General features: G+C 38.7%; 1 long non-coding RNA gene across 1 annotated transcript in view; it reads left to right on the top strand.

The window, feature by feature from the left end:
- LOC138684983 (uncharacterized) overlaps positions 1 to 13,071 on the top strand; it is a 51,971-nt gene extending 38,900 nt beyond the window's left edge. Inside the window, exon 3 of the long non-coding RNA XR_011324201.1 lies at positions 12,586 to 13,071. This is a non-coding gene — a long non-coding RNA (uncharacterized lncRNA). The remainder of the gene's footprint in view (positions 1 to 12,585) is intronic.
- Positions 13,072 to 22,339: the final 9,268 nt, after the last annotated feature.

Below are 22,339 nucleotides of genomic sequence, written 5' to 3'. Positions count from 1 at the left end.
TATTTTAATATCTAGGTAGCTATTCAAATTACTGTACCTTACTGGAGTGGAGCATAGTAAATTTTGGCATTTAACAACATTATGCATAAGCTCCAAGAAAGCAAAAAAAAAAAAAGCTATTAGCATGTCTGTTGTACCACAAGTGACCAAAACCATTAATACTGAAGTTAAATGATGTGCTATAGCCATAGACATACAAGGTGAAATATCTAGCCAACAGCTTCCAAAACTTTTGAATAGAAGAAACACTTTTTTTCGAATTTTTCATAGACCACTGTGCCTCCATATCATTAATCTTTATGAACACGTAAGAGCTGTAAATTAATGAACACGTAATGTGTTTAAGTAATTCACACACAAATTTATGAACATCCTCAAGTGCGTGTTTTTGTACTTAGAGCACCATCTACTGGGAAGTCGGAATTAATGACCATAGCTTTCCTGTTTCTTGGGATCAAAGTATGCTGTTTTCTAAAAAAAAAAAAATACTGTAGCAGGGAGACCTATTAAGTGAAAAACAAAGCTTTCTTCATAATTAAATTTTACACTGTTATCAAATATAAAAGGGAAACTAGAGTAATGGAGTGAAATTAAAATTTTGTAGACTTTTAAAAAATTATTATCCATAGATATCATTAAATAATGCAAACTTGCATATCTCATAACAAATCTTTACACATACAGTTTTAAAGTATTTTTAGTAATATCATGGTAGCTATACATTGGAAAAACTGATACTCCCCAAATTAAGATCAAAGCTTTATACTTGACTGATCTTTCCGCTATATATAGTGAAATAATAACCCAAGGTTATGGTGTAACAAATCTCTTTTTTAAGACTTAGAGCTAGAATATAGTTTTGTGTAAGGAAACTTTCAGAAAATGAATTCAATGTAAGTCAGAAGATGGCAAAATTCAGCAGGTATAAAATAAAAAACTTTGCAATATACCTGTAATTCACAAAGAATAATTATAAGGAGCTTGTTTACCTGCTAGTTAGTTTGCTGTCTGCATCCCCATTTTGTGTTGGGTTTGGGTGGTTTTTTTCATTTCTGATTCCTATCCTACCATTCTTGTTCAAGAAAAAGTAGGGCCAAACAGTGGAGCCTGCAGTTTGTGGAGCCTGCAGTTTGTGGGTTTAGGGCAGCAGGAGGTGGCAGGAGATTGACTGTAGTGAGCGTTGGTCAATTTATGCTCAGTTTATGTAAGGTATTTATTGTGACTATGACAGAAACAAGAAGTTGAGATGAAGAGGGAGAGGGGGGAAGAAGTTGTCTTGCAAGACCTCTGAAAAATGCTTTATGACATTATAACAAAATGAAGGAAGCAAAGAAAATAGGGGTTATTCCTTTTATAGGTACTGGGTTACCCATATACCTACTGCCTTTTCATACTGAGTGCTTCCTACAAGATCATGCCTGGGCACTATTTATTCTCTGACACTGGGACTCAATTTGTCTAAAACCAGCTTTTGTGGCTCTAAAACCTTAAAATTAAATAGCTTCCTTAAAGAGTAATGTTTTGTTTAAACAGTTATAATACAGCAGAGGTAACAGAAACTCAGCTATTAGTTTATGTTTCTGCTGCTGTTTTCAGCTGCGATACTGTTTCAGACGTCTTGAAGCACAGCTCATGATATCGTTAATTTATAAAGGATACAATACTGAATTGCTGAGTCTAAATAAAAATCTGTATGGGGTACTACTTCATTATTTTTTCCTTCTGAAAAGAAAACTGGAAGTTCTTTTGTGAGTAGAACTGGATTAATTTATTCAGGTAAAGGAAGCCACCTGAAACATTTGACAAAAATTTAAAAGGATTAAAGTACCTGCTGGAAAATTTGGAATAGGTCAAGTCATTTGGGATTGGGTGGTTGTTGTTTTCTTCTGTTTATAGTCCCAGTCATTTTGGCTCTTTTTGGGTGGTTTTTTGTGGTTTTATAAACTTCTTATACTGGTACTTTGAGACGTCATTACCCAAGTTTTATAGAAAAGTCTACCTTTAAGGAAATTTTGACCAGGCAGACTTGGGGGTGGGGGTATCAGATTCCTGACCTGGAAATACATCCTTGTAAGCTTACATGTTGTTTGCAAATCCAAGTTCTATGCAAACTTCTTTGTGCTCATCTTTGCCAAAGATCTTAAGACTGTTTGTCACTGTTTTCTTGATGGGGATGGGAGAAGTTTCAGTTAAATTTGAGGCTGGACTGAAAAATCCTGCACTGAGGAAATTGACTGGACTGATACTGCCTGTACAGCTTGGGACATGGAAATCAATGGTTCCTCTATCTGGAGGACCATCTAAAGGGAAAGCTGTCTTACTCTAACTAAGAATAAAAGGCATAGGAAGACATCAGCAAGGGAAGAGTTAGCAAGAGATACAGAAACACAAAGGAAAAGTCTGATAAATAGAAAATGTCATGAAAATGAATAGATAGACAGTAGGAGAGAAAAAGGGGAATCTGTACAATGGGAGAGAACATGGTCTGAGAAAAGTTCAAAGAAAATACTAGCTTAACCTCAGTAACCCACTCACACTGGAAGGGCAAAGAATCTCATTTAACATTTCTTAGGTTTCAGAATTCATTGTACTTTGAAAGAATACTTGATAAATTATTTAGACGGTTTCAACTGAGATTGGAAAAATCCCAGCCTGTCAGAAGCTAGGTTAAAAAAGGTTGGTGCTGTATAAATAATTTACTTCTTTAGGGAGGAAAAAAACATACAAATGCTTGCGTCTAAAGTAGAGAAGCACTAAAACTGCTGAAGCTCACTAGCCATACAGTGAATTCAAGTCAGCACTACAAACTGAGTGCTCTCATTTAAAAGCAGAGGCTATGCCAAAGCTAAGTTATCAAAAGAAGGTCAACATTAAAGATTCTACAATTCACTGCTTTTATACATTCACCCTTTTAACACCATGACCATAGTCCAGTTTAAAAAAAATTGTAAAAGCCTCTTTTTTCAGTTATTTCTGATAGCAACTGATTTAAGTAAAGCAAGCTTATCGTATCAGTGTTGGTTTTTTTCTAAATTCAATAGTTTTATTTCTATAAAGCAGACCCCCTCCAGCTTCATCATAACAATCCGCTGTTCTTGGCAGATAGTTCCCGTTCCAGTCAGAATTTCTTGACATTTCAAGGGAACTAGAGCAGGGGGTTGGTTTGTTTGTTTTTACATAGAATAAGTATTACTCATTGTGTATATTATAGTACTTTTTAAGACTAATCACCATAGTAAGAGAGGAAGGGAATTTTTTTATATACATATATATATTCTATTATGGCTTTTATTTCAGTAAGTACGAGTGCAGAATTTGGCAACAGCATGCCCTCCTACTCTGACATACCAGCACTATGTAATATTCTGAGTAATGTCACTTGAGTAATATCAGATGTATAGTGAGCACAGAAGTTGTCCCCACTGCCAGCGCAGCTTTGCTGGCTGTCATGAGACAACACTCCTCCCCAAAGACACCGTTCCACGTGGGGCTTTTGTCCCCCATTTCTCACTGAAGTCTACAGAAAATGAGGTGACTTGGCAGCTTAGGAAGGATAAGACCCTAAATGCAGTCCTTATTTCTAACTTCTGGCCACTACAAGAGGCCTTGGATAAATAGCTAATCAGCCTGTCACTTAATTCTGTGTACCATCAACACACTCAGTGGCAAGGATGATGAACGATATTTCTAGAAGTTTGACTGACCTGTATCAGGACCGTCTCAGATTTGTGGTTAGCAGGAGAAAATAAATGCTGTAGATCTGGTAGGTGATTGATGGATTAAAGCTCTGCAGAAAGGAGGTTAGCTAGATCATAATACCTAAAAATTTAGTGTGTGCCCATATATAAAACTGGAATTCCACTTGTACGCCTCCAATTAGCTCACTAGTCACAGCTAGGATATTTGCATCTCAAAGTTGCTGTGCAAGGTCTGTCTTGATACTTGTCAGTAGAATTTTTATGTGTTCCCTGTGAGAAGAAGATGTATTTAGACTTGATTTTCAAAGTATCACCACTGTGAGAGAGCATGCCAGGGCAGCACACCCTGTAATTTGGCTGACCTGTGGGGGAAGTTGAGGGAAGTAGAGTCATGACTTTATTAATTCCTGAGAAACTTAAAAGCATATGGCCCACAGCGTGACAATATCTACTGCAGGCATGGCTGTGACGGAGCCTTTTGCACCCCATAACAAGAAACATAATACTTTCTATCTATCCTCAGTGCCCTTAGTATGGTGGGTTTTTTACTAATTCATGTAATTTCTTTCTGTGATACTGATGTGAAAAAAATTGCTTTGTTTTGACCTATTAGCCCCAACCACCTTTCAGTTCTCAGAGGCTCTAGCAATGATCTTCCTTCTTACGTCTGGGGCTTTAGCCAAGTGGAGTGGCAAATCCCTGCCCTCTTCAGCTTTTGCCCGGGGATGCCTCTGGACGTTTCAGGGACTTTGGGCTGGAAAAGAGGCAATCATTTGTTATCCTGATTCTTGTCAGCTCTGAGGCCTGTATTTGGCAAAGGTGCGTAATTCTCACCAAAATAGGATGTGCCTGAAACACTGGTTTTAATTTGGTATCTTTATACTCCATATTAAATCTTTTAACTGCAAGAGTTTAATGAAGAGGTGATAATAAAGGAGTTGGCAGCTTCCTCTTTTGCATTTACAATTAATATTTTTTACATAACTAGTGGGCAGAACATAGATATATGTTCCAGGTTGTCTAGAAGCACTGTGGATGAAGAAAATGACCACCCTCAGTTTTAGTAGCAGCATATTGATATGGTAGGTATGACAACAGCTTGTAAAGTCATATGGAGTTTGCAGTAGGGAGCTAAATGGGGAACAAGAAAGTTTCCCTATTAGAGAGCTTTTTCAAAATAAAGCGGTAAAACCAGTGGAGAAAATATTGTCCACAGTGGAATTGCCCCATTTTCAAAGAATAAGCTAAGTTAGTTCAAACTTACTGCAACATTGAGTTAATATTTTGTACGCTTGAATTTTAAAAAGAAAGCAAACTTTAGAAAAATCAAGCAATTCCTTAATATTTATTGTTGATCCCTTCCAAATGAGGCTTTATCCTCTGCTTGTCATAGATCAAGGGGTTTATCAAGGGTTTATGTATTTATTTACTATTTTTCCCCAGATTTGCCAAATGTAGCATAACAAATGGAGAAAGGTAAACAGCACTAAATAATTGTAATAAAAATGGAACAAAAAGAAATGGAGGTTTAGTTTCCTTGTTAAATTTGATGTAATTCTTTGCTTTCAGAATTAGCTGCCTAAGCAATATTTCTGCTCTTCACATTTACTTACATCAGCTACTGGAGGGGAAAAATCACTAGTGGATAAATATCACCAAGGATAAAAAAATCTATTTTGGTGTTATTTTGTCTTATACAGAGTAATAGTCACTATATTGGAAAATACTGTGTCGTGGTTTAACCCCAGCCAGCAACTAAGCACCACGCAGCCGCTCACTCACTCCTCCCCATCCAGTGGGATGGGGGAGAAAATCAGGAAAAGAAGTAAAACTCCTGGGTTGAGATAAGAACGATTTAATAGAACAGAAAAGAAGAGACTAATAATGATAATGATAACACTAATAAAATGACAACAGTAGTAATAAAAGGATTGGAATGTACAAATGATGCGCAGGGCAATTGCTCACCACCCGCCGACCAACACCCAGCCAGTCCCCAAGCGGCGAATCCCTGCCCCCCACTTCCCAGTTCCTAAACTGGATCGGACGTCCCATGGTATGGAATACACTGTTGGCCAGTTTGGGTCAGGTGCCCTGGCTGGGCATGAGAAGCTGAAAAATCCTTGACTGTAGTCTAAACACTACTGAGCAACAACTGAAAACATCAGTGTTATCAACATTCTTCACATACTGAACTCAAAACATAGCACTGTACCAGCTACTAGGAAGACAGCTAACTACATCCCAGCTGAAACCAGGACATACTGATATGGCAAAAGAAACAAAACTGTTAAGCTCCTCTGCCTTTTATTAAAGCTAACTCAAGCTGGAGAGCAGGCTCCCTGGGGAAGGGCTTTCAAGAGCATCTGCAGATCCCTTCCCCCCAGAGTATCCCCTTGTGCTACTGGGGTACCTCTGCGAGAACAATTGAGACTCAACCACTAATAGGAGATATGTGCAACTTTGGGTTAAATTCTGTGTGTAAAAACTGATGTAATGACATACATGGGGTGGGAAGTGTAATTTTTAAACTGGTACAATATATTACTTCATGTTCTTAATTGCTTGTTGGTTGGCAGTAGGAGGTAAGACACAGGAAGGAGATGGAAAAGGACTTTGTGGTGTGTGTTTGCAGCCTGTTCCTACAAGGTGGCTCTCACCGGGTGGGCGTCAGGAAGCATCAGTTTAGATAAACTGATGTAGCCCATCACTAACCTGGCACAGCACTGCCTTCCAGGCATCCCACTGGGGTCTGCTTCAGCACCAGTGCCCACAGATGCCAGAGACTGAAATGGAAAAACGGGCACCACAGCTACCACTGTGGTTATTGGAAGCATAATCACAGGGGCCGGGCTGGGGGAGGAGTATTTAAGCTGTATTTTGTTTCCATTCTTGCATGGCTGCATAACAATTACCGACTTCTATTGAATGTCTCCCTGTTTGCTCCTTGGCCGTGTAGCTACACGGGATGCAGCGCCCAGGCACGCCCCAGCATTGTTGCTCGCCTGTTCTGCACGAGCAGTGCCAAGGAGCGCTGCGCGGCCGGGGCTGCCGCAGAGATGCCTGGGCAATGCTCCGCCCTTCCCTGCGGTTCCCATTTGCATCTCAATGCCAGGACTGGGCCGCTGAGCTGGGCTCCGTCTCACTTACACCAGAGTAATAATTGATTTCAGGCCTGAGTAAGTCCATTGAGCTCAGCTGAGTTTCTCCAGACTTACACTGATGTAACTGAGATCAGTTTGTGACCTCCATGTAAGATGAAACATTATTATTAAGTATTTGTCCTTTTGCGTTCATGAAGAGCCGAGGACACGCTACTGACAGTTGTATGCTAATAAGATAAGGGAACAAAAGATGTCTGAGGAAGGAAGAAATAGATTCAGTGCAAATCTTTTATAATTCTGAGACAAAGGTGAACAGTATTTAGATAGAAATGGGTCTGACAATCATACTATATATAGATCTAAACTTTCATTCCCGTGATTTCAAAATGTTTTTTCCATCAAGTTCAAAAAAATGAGTTATCCAAATATTCACTTTTCTCTTTCTCTCATTGAACTTTATGCTTTCACGTGAACATGCTCACCTTACTTCACAGTAATGCTTTGCTCTTCTAGTTTGAAAAAAAATTCTTTGAATATTATATTATAACCTTGAAAATAAAATGCAACACTTTGGTAATTATTTATTGATTTTAGTTCTATTTCCTGTTGTAAAAAAAAATCTAAATTCTTTGAAATTTGAGATAAAACAAAAATTCTAGAATTTCTCTGTGAAAGAAACATGCAGTTCCTGTCTGCTGACCAAGCCTTATCCTTTCTGTGGCAGTATGTAGGTCTGTCCTGTCCAGAATACTTCCTCTGCATTTTATTGCCTTCAACTGCCATTGCATGGCAGAGATCCCCAGGTCTTCCTGAGGATGGTACACCACATCCACCTGAAACTCCAGAGCTTGTTACATTATTACTTGCCTATGTAGAAAGCAGCAGGAAGAGTATCAGAAAACGGAAGTATGTTACTCATTTTGGAAAGACAGGCTGTAGTAAGTATAGTTCAGCACCGATGTCATAGTAAGATCCAACACCTTTATCCTTCTGGGGCGGGGGGAAGAGGCAAAGTCCTACATCATATCATTCCAATCCCAACACTTTTTCCTTCCGGGGGGGGGGAAGAGGCAAAGTCCTACATCATATCACTCCAATCCCAGCTGTTGAGAATACCTGAAATGGGAGGCGGGCGGATGAACCACATCAAATTGCTTGTCTGCTTGCCAACACATAGGCTGCTTTCCCTTTTGAAGTTCATCTATCAGCTTTTCACATTTCTGTTCCCCATCCTATCATTACCCAGTTCTGTGACAACCTCTTATATAGAGGCTGGCAAATGACAAACATGGCTAGGAAATATAATGTGAAATGTTTACAGATTATATATGTATAGCTGCATAATGAGTATCTAAGAAGAAAGCACATTTCTTGGCCAAGTGGATTTAAAGAAAGTCCTACAAAGTTAAAGCCAATGCTACAAAGTTCTGTCTTTCTGCTGCCTTTCACTCTTTTCCTTCCTCTATTCTTTTTCTTTTTTTCTTTTTTTTTTTTCACTTTGTCATGAAGCAATAAGGTCAACACAGCAAGCCCATCTCTCTATGCACTGGTTACTAGCTGAGGCTATGCCTTTGATGTTGGGAGTGGGATCTCACTTACTATATATTTCACTGAAGACTTTTTAAGGTACCATATTTTTTCAGCTAGTAAATAGAAAGAGACGATCCATGCTTTTCAAAGAATGGACATGTTTTCCACACTCACAGTGGCTCTCACTACCTGACTGAAATATAATTCAGACAGCACTTGAGAAGAATTGACTTTCTAAAATGCCCACCATTGCTGCAGAGGGGCTTTGGTCCAATTTTAAATAGATATTTCTGTTCCTGGTTTTGTTCAGTTTTAAGATGCTACTCATTTTAGTGCATCTTCTTTTGCAAATCCCAGAATAAAAAGAAATATTGCAAGTGTACAAGTCAGTGCTTTTTGAAGATAATGTATTGTAAAATGATCTCTGCATCCTTTTTATACTATAAAAGTGCTGACAGCACTTTGATGTGGAAAGGATGAGATACAGTAATCTGAGGGGCTGCTATGAAAGGAATGACATGCTTTAAGCTGGAACTATACAGAGAAACACACAGAGTAATGACAGCTTCACACAACATCTAATTTGATTCCTTCTTTGCACCACAGTGGAATCACTAAACCACAGCCATCTGCTAATGAGCAGGGAGGCTTCTGAACAGAGGTCACCTTTCTCCCATATTTTGTAAAATTCACTCCACCCCACTTATAAAAGCATCCATTATCTCCTTTTCTTCCACGTTTTGTTGTTGGTGAGTTTACTGTCCCACAGAAATCAAATCAAGAAAGGGAAAAATTAGTGCCTGCTTTTGCAATTGAAATTACTTCTAATTTGAAGTAGAAATTACTTCTATAGCTTGGGAAATCAGTTACAAATATTCCTAAAAAAAAAAAAGCAGACCTTCTCTCCCACACACATGCTCCAACTAAATAACAAATGCAAAGCTGGAATACTATAGTTTCAAGCAGGAGTAACACTACATACGTGCTTGCAGATCACCACTTTACCAGCAAGTGACCTACTGTGTGGGATCACTTTTTGGTATTGCCTACTCAAGTTGGCAAATGTTGACTACAGTTGTCAAGGGCAAGAAATTTCAAGAGCAGCACAACTATTTGCGGTACTGGGAAATGAAATGTCATGCTCATTAATGCACCTGTTCAGGTTTCATATTTGACTGGGTTAATGCTAAAAAGAACAAACTTCCAGATAAAGGCAAATGCTGAATTTTGAATGCTATAGAATAAATGCATCAAGTTATTTTTATGTCTATGAATGTTAGATAGTGAAGTATTTCCTAAAGCTCAGAAATTTGTCAGATTATTAATCAGAACAAAATAAATACACTGAATTGCAAATAATGCACTGAATACCTAGTGAAAAGGCATGCTCATTAGCTGTACCACAACCTTCCTGTGCTTACATCATGGACAAAATACATGTGACTCACCTCGAAGTATCTGTAACCATCACAAGGCACCTAAAAATTAAAAGAGTACTTGTTTCATTTTCTCAGAGTAGTTTATTCTTCCACCCCTAAGGTATGTGCTGTGATCCAAACAGACTGGAAAATCTAGATGTGTGGTGTCAAAGCTATGAAGATCCATAAAATAGTGATTAAGAGAGTAGATCTTTATTTACATTTATTTGAGAAGCCAGTATAGCCTTTAAATGATTGTTTGCATAGATGCATTTGACAGATAAATTACAGAGCATTTCTTTTTATTATTATTAGGTAATCTAATTAGTTGTAATTCTAATACAACAATGAATAATTAAGTTTTTAAGTTCAGTGAGATAAAGAATGGACACACTCTGCAACCCAAAATGAGTTTATTATTTCCAGGTAAAAATATTTAGTGAATGTGTAATGAAGTTGAGGGAAGCTGCAGAATCTAAATATCTCCTATGCAGAGAACAAAGCTACATGTCACAGAGTTAAGCTTAATTCTGGTGCTGTTCCCACAACCAAGAGCATAGTTTTATTCTTTGGAACTTGGGAGTACCTGCCAATGCTATGATTTATTTCTTGTATGCGTGTTTTATAGTACTTCCTCATACTTATCTTCATTCACACAGATCCGTACAACTCAGAAATAACCACAGCTGGCTGGCTGCACGCTTGATCTGAACAACATCGTCTAGTTTACTGCATTACTGCCCTGGTACAGATCTTATCACATCACAAGCCTTTCACACTTACTTATCAGGCTGAAATGCTCTGTATAGTGTGCAGGTAGAATTCAAAGTGCTGGCTTTGACCTCTAGAGCTCTCAGTGGCCTAGGACCTGGCTGAAAATCATCTGTTGTTTAAATTGAGATATACCTGAGAAAACTAGATCACTCTGCTAAAGAGAGCTATTAGCGGGCTGGCTATTTCGGGAGACCATGCCTACTATTTAAACTTCCTGCTTCTGTAGTACATGAAGTCCTGAGCTGTTCCTGTGACAGGTTATTGAAAATTATTTAAAGCAATTATTTGCATCTGTATGCTTTTTAATTTCATTTATAAATTTCAGTTTATGGCCAACCCATGCAATGGGATGGAGAGAAAGACATAGAACTACCCCAAATTCTGTTTGTGGTAGATGTTTTTCAGGGTTAGACAATATTAGGGCATCGGGGTGGTGTAAGAAATATTGGAGGGGAATAAATTTTGTTTGTGTAGGAGGCAGCTGTCTTGAACCAGCAGTGAGTAAGAGAGTGAGTAAAGCCGGGGGGTCACCAGCCCAGTAGGTGGCAGAGGACCCTGCTGAAGCCAGAAGGTGCCTTGGCTGGGCAGTGGAAAAATCAGCGGAAGTGCGTGAACATGTGACTTTGATAGACTTGCACTTACACACTCCCAGCTCCTCAGTTTTGTTGTGAAATTGCCTGTATTGCTAAACATCACAGCGTGCTGCAAAGCTTACCTGTCAGTGACGGCGGTATATGGGACTGATGGGGAAACTGTCTGCCAGGACAGGGAGTTCTTCCTTTCTGTTTCATGAATTTCAATTTGTCACTGTTGTATAGGGTAACTTCTATGTAAGGCGGATGGTCTTACCTTTCATTTTGAATTATTTTCAAATAGTTTTCATTGGTGTGGAGCTCATTGATAGGAATCTGTTTCTTGCTTTCCTTTCCAGTAAGGTCTGTTACCCCAGGAGAAGACCAACCATTACAGAGAAATGAAGGGCCATGCCTGCTTCTCCTGGCTGTTCCTCTCACAAACCCAACCTCAGCCTGTCAGCCACAATCCCCAGTTCCCTTTCTCTCCCTTCCTCTTCCTTTGCCACTCCCAGCAATGAGCTAATCATAGCTAAATGTTTACTGCCCATACACAAACTTGTAGCATCACTCTGATGTACACCCTTTTACTTAACCATAAAAATTACTACTTTTCCATAGATAACTAAATTCATATACTATCAAGCAGTCACATTAGACTGAGTATCATCTTTTCTGGGAAGATCTGCAGTCCAAATTGTCCTACCTGTATATGGTAGGTAATCTGCACTTAGTTTTGGATTATAATTAAATACACTTACAAAACTAGTTTGCAGGCTGAAGCCAGTGATTAATTTTCCACAAAACCCTCTTCTCTTCTCTTCTCTTCTCTTCTCTTCTCTTCTCTTCTCTTCTCTTCTCTTCTCTTCTCTTCTCTTCTCTTCCTTTTCTGCTTATGACTCTTCTCGTGCTTTGTGGTGCTAACAATACATTAAATTCAATTCTACACTGAATACAAAGATTAACAAAGGGATTTTTTTACCCAAGTGGCATCCTTTCCTGTTTTCAAGCCCTCTTTTTCTCTCTCACCCTTACCCTCTTCCCTCATGGTCTCTCTGAATGTAAAGGCTCAGTGACAGATAAACTGTCATTTTTTCATTTCCAAATTTTGCTTTAAAAAATTCCTCCTTTGAGGATGATGAATTTACTAAATGCTGTGATGATGATTCCTCAGTTTTTTCCACAGTCATGATGCTGTCAATCAACTGTTGTGTATTACTCAGAAAAACTAGCGATGACTTAATAAAAAAATGCAAAAAAATGATATTTCTTCAGGTTATTATAAAAATATGCCTCTATGAGATTTAGAGGCTATTCATGATTATTTTCATGTGTATTTCATGCATTTTAGGGAAAATGCCTAATAGGCTTGTTATCTGTATTTTTATGACTCTGTTGTAGCTAAAGCTGTTCCTTATTTACTCTCTCTGTGTTCTTCACTTCATGCCATCTTTCTTCTCTGCTTATCCACACACAAACAAACAAACAGTGCTTCCCGCTGCCTCCTGGACCGCTGCCAGCTGTCCTGATGTCAACCGGCAAAGGACAAAACCAGCCCAGCAATAAAGAAACTCGCCAAGAAGCAATGCTTTGCAGCCTCGGCAGACAGCGCATCCTCCCTTTCTTCACAATGCCAGCAAAGATGTCCTCTGCAGGCAGAGTTCTCCATACTGGAAATATTAGAATTCAGTCATTTAGTTAACTTTCTATTATTTGGCATAAAATAAGAAAACCAAAATAAACTGTCTTTTGACAGTCCTTCCAACCAACATCTCTGGTTGCAATGCTTGGCAGAATTTTTATGTTTAGAGATTGATATACTGGTGAGTAGTTAATTGACTTAATTTTCTTAAACTGCCCCTTCCCAAATAAAAGCTCTTGAGGGCACTGTTTCATTATGAAAAGAAAGGAGAAGAGCTGAGAAAAAGATGCTTCTGTTCTCAGAATTTAATTTCCCACAACGACACACAGTGACACTACAGAGAATGACACATACGCGATAGAAGCTTTACCAGTAAATTTTGGAGCTATGAAAACTCCTCAGTGTCAAAAATTAATAACTACATTCAAGGTAATTTATAACAGGAGCTGAGAAGCAGTGGAACAATATATTAGGGAACTTACAAAAGGATTTCCAGAAGTAACAGCTCATTATAGCTATAGGCAGGAGGTGGTGAAAAAATCCATATTGTTGCTAGCAATTGGTATGGTAGAAAATAACAACAGCTATTTGATTAGGTAGGGAAAAAATAGAAATACATTTTACTTCCTAGAGAATCTGTGCCTGAAAGAAGAAATTCTAAAAAGAATTGATTAACAAGACATGCTTTCTCCTATTAATTCTTATACAAGCAAATTACCTATGATCCAATGCTTAAAAAAACCACAACAAAACCCCAAACCCTTCAACACTTACTAATGCATACTGGCAGGAATGCATGTGAAACAGAAAATCAAATCAGGTTTTCAGGAAACGTTCACATCCAAAGCCAGACTACCTTCAAATTTTAAGATGATATAAAATGAGATTTTTAAAATTACATCTATAAAGTAAGCCCAGTTTAAAGCTGAGTCATAGTAGATCTGCAGGATGCCTCATCCAAGTAAGATTTAAGGAACATGTTTTTGTAAATCTTAGTAATTTTGTTCTTTTTGGCCTGTGCTCTTTTTTGAGAACTACTGAATTTGAAGTGTACTGAATGGGGTGAGTATTTGTGCTTGTTTTCAGCTCTGTTAATTGAGGTGGCTGTCTGTCCTTGCTTTAACCTACTTTCTCTGCTGAAGTCATTTTGCCTTATAAGCCCCATGGAGATTCGAGACACAAAGCCAGTTTATTTCTACAGTGGTCCCACTTGGTTCAGAAATATTGCCAAAGGCTTATTTGGAAACCCTCCTCATAGGAAATAGGAACATTTGGTACTTTGCAAAGACCATAAGGACTCAACTCAAAATAGAAAATACAGTTACCAACCGTAAGATGGTATACTCCCTCCCTTCAAATTTAATATCTGAGGAGAAAGCCCACTAAAAACAACAAAATATTCATATTCATCAGGTATTAAAATGTGATGTGACTCTAAGTATTTATTTAATTATTGGTTAATTGCTTGATAGTTATATATGACATTTTCTGATATGGACTTTACCACACATTCTGTAGCAAAATGTTAAAGAAAATTACTATTTTTGTGTATACTTTCATGCTCCATTTTATGCCTGAAAATGTAGAAGTCTTTTCACCATCATCAAAAAGGATGGGACATTCACAACTGCATATTTTGAAAAAAAAAAATCTCATATTTATACAAATTTGTAAAAAATTGAAGTAAGTGTCAGTGTGCTGGAATGCCTCCTGTTAAGCAGGCTGCAGAGGTGACTGATAGAGAGTGCCACCTGTATCCAGACAGGTTTTTTGTGAGCAGTCTTCATAATTGCTTTGTGCTTTCAAAAGAGAACAACATCATTATTTTACATGATCCTCCCCACAGCGAGGATGAAATCTATCTGTCCAGAAGGACTCCTGGGGAGCTGACAGTTTTTTGTCAGTGTTCAACTGCAGCCATGGTTTCCCCAGAAGTTTCATGAAGTAGACACTTTACCAGTAACAGGACAGCAAAGAAGTATAACCATACGAGCAGCTGAATTTCCTACCCTGGGTAGCTGAGAGGAACTGTGCGTGGCCATAGGGGTGCAGGGAGGAGGCAGTGCTTGGGATTAGAATTTAACCTTGCAGCGGAAAATAAGAAATATGTTCCTTGAGTGCAATAGGATTCTGCCCTTCAGAAGATCCTGCCCATGTCATCATACAGTCTGTTTCGATTTAGACCATGAAGCAAATCCATTCTGGTATTCCTATTAATAGTTTTTTATTTGTTATTTATAGGAGGTCTTCATCAAAACAATAATGCAATTAGTTTGGCATTACTCCATTAGCTGTGCCCTGGTGCTTGCAGATCTTCTGATCTGCAGGCCATAATGATAACTAAATCATCAAATAACAATAAAGTATTCTAGATCCTAAAGTTGATATATCACAGCCCTTTGGAGAAATACAGCCATATGCCATAGGAAAACCAGTGCCCATTTTTAGCACAAGTAATACCGAGATACAAATCACATCACACAGAGTCAGAGTTAATTAAGTCAGGCACCTACTGTTTGCCTATAGTTTGTAACAGCTATTAATTTGAAGGTTTGCTATAGCACTAAGAAAAGATAATTAACAAATGTAGCATTTCATGACATGATGAACACATTTCTAAAGGGGCTTGTTATGGTGACTTCTTCTGGATAACACTGTTCTCAGTAAAATTTTAGACAATATGCCATAGTAATTTAAAGGGGAAGAAATGTTAACAGATCTTACATCTGTCTCTAGGTAAAGTGGAAAAAGGCCAAGAGCTCCTACTGCTGAATATACAGTGTGCAAAACCACACTGCAACTAGTAAAACTATCAAAGGAGCATCAACATTTTGGCATTTGTTTTCGTTATTTTGAACACATAATTTTGCCAATTTCTGTGAATTTGTTTTTATAATATATACATTTTTAAACATGACAGAAACTTTATATTTTGTTTAAAATCACGAGATTCATTGCAAGCAGTCACTAGCTCCAGTCAGACAATACCTTTCCCTCTGCATTGCTGAAGAGATGAAAGATGAACACAACATCCAAATGCCAGTTCAGTAACTGAGAAACAGTTATGCTAACTTGTCCTGTAGTTAAAGGCTTGACTGGCTGCTTCTGCTCGATGAAATAATGATAAAAATACAGCAGAAAAGTGACAGAAGGAACAGAGGACTGTTTTTTTTTAATTGTTGTGAAAGACAAACTATGGGAAGAACACATATTTTCCATTTCTAGCTTGGAAAAGCAAAGGTGAAGAATGGTCTAACCATCTAGCCACATTTTTAGAAGCATGTAACAATTAATTCATTGAGCCTTAATGCAGGAAAAAATTTTGGTGGAATTTCCAGTACGGGTGGAATATTCTTGTTTCTGATATCCTTACAGTCATGTTCCCTTTCTATTTAAAGAGTAAAATTTGAGTAAAATTACATATCAAGATTTCAGTAAGAGAAGGATTACATCACGTAAGATTTCCACACTTAGCGAAGAATATGGACACAACCCAGCAAACCACTAACTACCCAGCCCACTATGCTATACAATCACCGGTTTAATGCAGGTAGGCCAAAAAAAAAGAAAAAGTGCATTCATCATACCGTGTCCTATAGTTTCTGGGCACAAACCCACTTTCTGGCACTGAACGTCATGTCCCCACGAGGGGGCTCTACTGTTCCAGCTCTGCAGAAGAGCAGAGCGATTGTTTTCTTTAGAGGCCAGGAGATAAAAAAAATACTTCATATAGGCTAAAAAAAATCAGCACAAAGGAACAAAAACATAATTGAAAGGGGTTTAGTTGCTAAATAAGCTAAACCTGCCAAGTGATGACACAGCTCAATTCATGGTATAGCCTCAAAACTTAAGACAGCTAACTGCAGGGGGCTGGCTGTAGAGAAACATCTTGGTTTGATGAACTCTTATCACTGTGGGAGAGAACCAGCATTCTTCTGCAGTTGTGTAAGGACGAAGTGAAACTAAGGACATGAATACACCAGTTTACACAGACCGGAGCGACCTGTACCTACAGTGCTACCTCTGGCTTCAGTCCGCACCACTAAATAGGAATGACTTCAAACAAACAAAAAAACCACTAACAACATCAATGAGCAAAACCTGAGAGTAATAAAAAGACCTTTTTATGCCAATCTGCATTTGCTGTGCCCTTCTTTTCTGAATAATATGCTTAGTCTGTGTATTACTTTAAGGGTAGAAGGTGCCTGAAGGGACAGGAATTGTTTCCAGTCCTAGAAGCTGGTTGGAGAACAGCATTGCCACAAAATTAAAAGAAAGGAAATCTTAGCATACGGACTAGGAACCTGCTTTAAACAGGAGCTGAGCAGAGTTTTGACTACTATGAGAAGCAGCTGAGAGGCTGTCATTAAAAATAATAGAAAACATATGTGATGTGTTTTCACACAGTGGAAATTGTGTGGAAGTTCCACATATGATCATGCCTACCCACTGAGCTTATGGGGATAGCTTTGCTTTGATGATGTTTCAAAACAAGCTAGGAGTCTGCTGGCGCTTTCTTGGAAAAAATAAAATTTGTGATGGAGTGTCACAAATGTCACCCATTTGATGTACCAAAGAGAGATATTTCTCAGTTAGCATTGTAAATCCATGATCTCCTAGCATTTATTAAAATGTAATGGTGATGGGACTTCACAGCATAGATATTAGATACCTCTAAAACAGTTGTATATACACGATATAAGAGCATTCTTCTTTCTTTTCTCTCTCCCACATGTTGCTTCTTAACACCCTGTAGCAGAGATTACTGCTGCCACAAAAAAGGTAGCAGAAGGGATTGCACAGCCACGTCCCATCCCACTACAGAACAAGTTCAGCTTTGTTGTCTCAGTCCTCCTTTGCTGGCTAGGCTCAGCTCACTTATCTGACCTTGTACTGAAACCGCAGAGGATGCGATTTCTTGTCTCAGCTGAGGTGTGGAGTAATATCCTACAGCTGGAGCATTGTAACAGCTATCTGGAGATAGAGTTTGAGCCTTGCACAAAAATGTGATTCCTCAGCATGCCAAAGGTCACACTGATTAACTCTAATGGGAATTAGTTGTGTATAAATGCCTTACTCCTAATAAAGCAGGCAGGGAAACCAGTCTCCAATCCCTCATTCTGTGATTAATTAAGAAAGCACTATTAACTGCAAAAAATGAGCTACCAGAATAAGGTATTGAGTCAGCTATGGTTGCTTTTCCAGTAGTATTAGGTACTTTCAGTGAGCTTCTAGATACAAACCTTTATTGCTCATTTGTAGAAGACTGGGAGTTGATAGAGCCACAGCTGCTCATGCCAGGAGGGGCACCAGTCCAGGGAGTGCAGCATGTGGGTGATTTTTAACTTGTATCATTTCAAGCACAATGACAAAAACTGCCATGGGAAAATAACATGACTAAAACTATGTTTCCTGTGGCTTACTAATGGAGTATTCATGCACAACATTAAGCTGATGAATATGAAATTGTTGGACACATTATCCTTTCTCCCTTTGTGGAGGTTTCAAAGATTATAATTATGTTTGGTTTAATTGCTATTAGTCTCAGTTGAATTGTCACTGCTTTCAGCATTTTCAGTGTGTAGAAATTTATATTTTAAATTTGCCTTATCTGAAGGCACAACTTCTCATGTTGATTAAATTTTGTATGAATTGGCTGTTATTGTATTTTAAGGTCTGATCTATCATTGTGCTCACTTAAGAGAAGGAGAAGCATTCCATGTTGATTATTGCTGTCCTAAATATACATAAAGCCACTTCACATGAGTTAATTCAGATACCAGAAGCAATGTGATCCTGCTAGCCCATCCATAGCGCTGTGCTGACCTAATGAAACAAGGTGTATCAGACAGCACGGATTTCTACTTAGTGTGGCTATATGGTTTCTAGTACCAGAACTAGCTCATTTAAACTTAATGTAGCTCATTTATCTCCACTCCACTTGCATTGTGCAGGAGACATGCCCTGAGATAACTCAGAAATACATATAAACCCATATGAAAGTAATCTCCAAAGAGCTCTAGTTAGACCACTCTCATGAAGTTTCTTCCAGTATGTGTTTGATAATGTTCATGAGTTACTCTTGCTTTTATGCATTTTACTGGAACTGCGGGGATCATGTTTCAGTACAGCGTCGAACAGAGTCCTGCCATGCTCTGACTGGTTCCACTGGGTGAAGGTGTTGCTACCTGGGGACCTGCTCTTTGCATGTGGGGGCAGCTCTGCAAGGTCACTGGGGTTACTTGTGCAGACATGTAGGACTGATGATTGAGTATACAGTTCCTCAGGGTTTGGTTGTTGGTTTTTTTTTGCTTGTTTGTTTCTTGTGTGGTTTTGTCTTTGGGTTTTTTTTCCAAGACTTCATAATCATGCTCCATTCCGATTGCAAGAATTCACTTCAGACTGAGATAGAGATAAGAGATCCTAGCCATCTCTTACACTTACAGACTAGCTGCATAGCTCCTGCAGGGTGATTAGGATTGCTACAGTTAGATGCTTCATCCACCACAACCACAGAGACCTGAGTGCTTCCCAGGCAATTAAGAAGGCCCACATGCTGAGCAAGAAGCTGTGCAAGACACACCAAGCAGGAGGATGTGCCTGAACTCCTCCTACTCTCTAGAAGTCAGAAACCACAGTCATGGCTCTGCTTCAGACTCTGAACATTTGGGATCTTGAGTGTAGTAGATTCAAAAAGGCTGGTCTGAGGTATTCACCCTGCACTGCTGCCTACTCCTTAAAGCATTCACTCATGAATTGCAAGCTTTGGACATGCAAGTCTTTTCACCCTCACAGAATTAAAACTTATATCTCAAAGCACATTGCCAAACCACAAGACTAGACCCACTATAAAACTGAAGGTATTCTCCATTCACCCTGATGAGGAATAAAATGTAAGAGTGACACACTGCAGGAAAGGGACTGCAAGATGAGCAGACCAGAGAAGAAATGAGCAGAAGGGAGCTTTACTCCATAATCCAATAGTAAAAGCATTAATTTAGGAAAGGAGAAAGGGAAAACCTCACTTCACTGCTTCTATTCAGTATTAAACTCCCCTTTCCCTTTCTTGTTCAGTGAATTCCACCTTCCCAGCCCCTCCTCTGCTTTCCACATTTAAGCGGAGAACTGAAGAGTGTAATTTATGCCACCCCATGTCATTCAGCTGCTTTCAAAACATAAACTTGTTTCTCAGAGGTAATCAGTTGTCTCCTGGTGAAGGCACCTCAAAGCAGACTGTTTATTTCCCATCCCTGTCCTCAGGCTCCCTCTGAGGGGAATGCTCAGCTGTCCATGTTTGTTCTCTCCCAGGGCGTTTGCAGGGACAGCCTGAGTGATGGTACGTGCGCCATCAGCCGCAGGACGTCCTTCTCGTGAGATGCTGCTGCCACATTGATGCCATATGCCTTTTTATTTCATGACACCTGTTTACACAGCGTGAGTCAGGAAAAAGATTACTTTCACAGCAGAATGGGAAACCACAGAGCGTTCACGGGCAGGCAATGTTGTATTTGCAGTGGGTTCACGGAATATCTAGTGAAAGCATTTAACAATTCGTATTGTCAGAATCTGTATAACCATCCAGATACATGCTGGTTTCAGTCTCCTGTGTAATCACCACAGTTGCAAATCATTTTGAAAGCCAAATAAATAAAATTCTGTAGCTAAAACTTAGTTATAAGCAGAAAAAAAATCATGTCCTTTTCCCAATTATTATCACTTAATATATCCTATCCCTGTGTTTGTTTTGATGAAGGTTTTCTTGCTTTATCGATTATTCTTCTTAGTTTTGCAAAGTAGATGGGAGAGTTGACTTTTATGACTTTGTAAGTAAAAATAGCTATTATCTCTGGAGTGCAGAATATTTATATCTGGTATGATGCACAATTTTACGATAGCACTACTGGCCCTTGGAAAAGCTTAAGAACAGGTTTGTACTCATTTTGTTAACACTTCAAGTGCTGGAGAGCAAAGACTGGTACCTTAGTTTAAACCAAAGCAGTTTTGAGTTAAAATACTGCGTAGCATGCTCAGTGATCTCAGTCACAGGATGATACTCCCTTTCTCTTACTCTTCTGTGGGATTATAGTCTCGGACAGAAGAGCAGGGCAGACAGTTTAAATCTTGGTGGCTAAGTCTTCCTCTGCTGCACCAGTTTAAACAGACTTAATCTATCAACTCATGAACATAATCTATCAAATCATGAACATCCCCTCCTCATTATGTTGTGATTTTTTTTTTAACACTGATGATTTAAGCCTGTAATACTTGTTGCAGTTAAAGTAGTATTACAGGTGTGTTACCTGATGTGACAAAACAGAAGTACTATAATGTTCAGTAGAGTTGATTTAAGAACTTAAAAAAAAGAAAGAAAAAAATCTTGCACCATTTTCCAACCTTGAGAAAGTTTTACTAAATTCAGGTGATAGTTTTAAAAATTAACATTACCAGGAAATATTAAAAAAAACCTAAAAATATTAATTGAATTGCATTCATATAGTTTCATCCACAAAAGAAAAAAATCACAAAAACTGTGATCAAATAAAAGCTAGATCTCAAACCCCCCCAATACACCAGAGGAAGCTGTGTTTTCTGCATTGTTCTACAAAAGGGTTATCTGAATAGTGAGGAAGATTAGAAATTAGCCCAATGTATCACAGCAAGCCATGGGCAAAACTGGAAAAACAACTCAGAAGTCCTGAACAGAAATTATATGGTCAAGGAAAAAACAAGCTATTCCATTCCCACAGCCAGGAATGTGGTATCATTAGGGAACAGAGGAATACGTAACTGAAGAACATTTAGGGAAAAAGGAGGGGGGAGGCAAGTTGTTTCCCTGAGCAGGGTATGAGAAACAAGCCTTTATAAAGCAGGAAGATGGATCCCTGTTTGAACAAAACCAGAGAAGTACACAGAATTCTTTGTCTTGTGTCCTTCTGCCTGCATGAAGCAGTTAAGCAAAAGATTAGCTACAAAAACTACAAGTCATCTGACCTAAAGAGAAAGGAGTGCTGAGAGTGGTTGTTTCAGCAGTGAAAAAAACATATGGGGCTCTGAATGCTTTGAGAGCTCATGGGGCAGGGTGCAGAGCCAAGATTGCCCTTTCAAGTTAGCTGAGACACCAAAGTGGTCACAAAGGACCCTGACTCAAGTTTAATCTTAGAAATGTATTTATTGCTTCATCAACAGTTTCCATTATTGAAATTAGATAGTTTAAGAGAATAAAATTAGTCTTCTACCTACCTAATATTTTACCTAATTTAAAAAAAACCAAAACAAAACAAAACCACCAACAACAAAAACCCCACAAAACCCCAAAACAACAAGAAAAAACCAAACAGTTCCAGGTAACCTGATAAGTACAGTATGAGAGTAAAGTTCTTTCACAAATGGTAAACTGGAAATCTTTGTAGGGTCAGGGGATGCATTTCATCGTAAGAACAGGCTTAGGATCTAGGGATTCCCTCCATAAAACCTGCAATCTCTCGTGGCAGGCAATAAGCAGCATTCCTCAGAAAGCAGTACATGTGGTGCCAAACACCCTGCGTCCCCAGGAATCACACCTTCAGAGAGCAGAAACCAGAGCTGCTCTTTAGAAGCTGTT

This window comes from Haliaeetus albicilla, chromosome 4 (assembly GCF_947461875.1).
Source record: "Haliaeetus albicilla chromosome 4, bHalAlb1.1, whole genome shotgun sequence".
In the NCBI taxonomy this organism is placed as follows: domain Eukaryota; kingdom Metazoa; phylum Chordata; class Aves; order Accipitriformes; family Accipitridae; genus Haliaeetus; species Haliaeetus albicilla.
The sequence above is the reverse complement of the archived record's forward strand: the minus strand, read 5'-3'. Positions and strand labels throughout refer to the sequence as shown.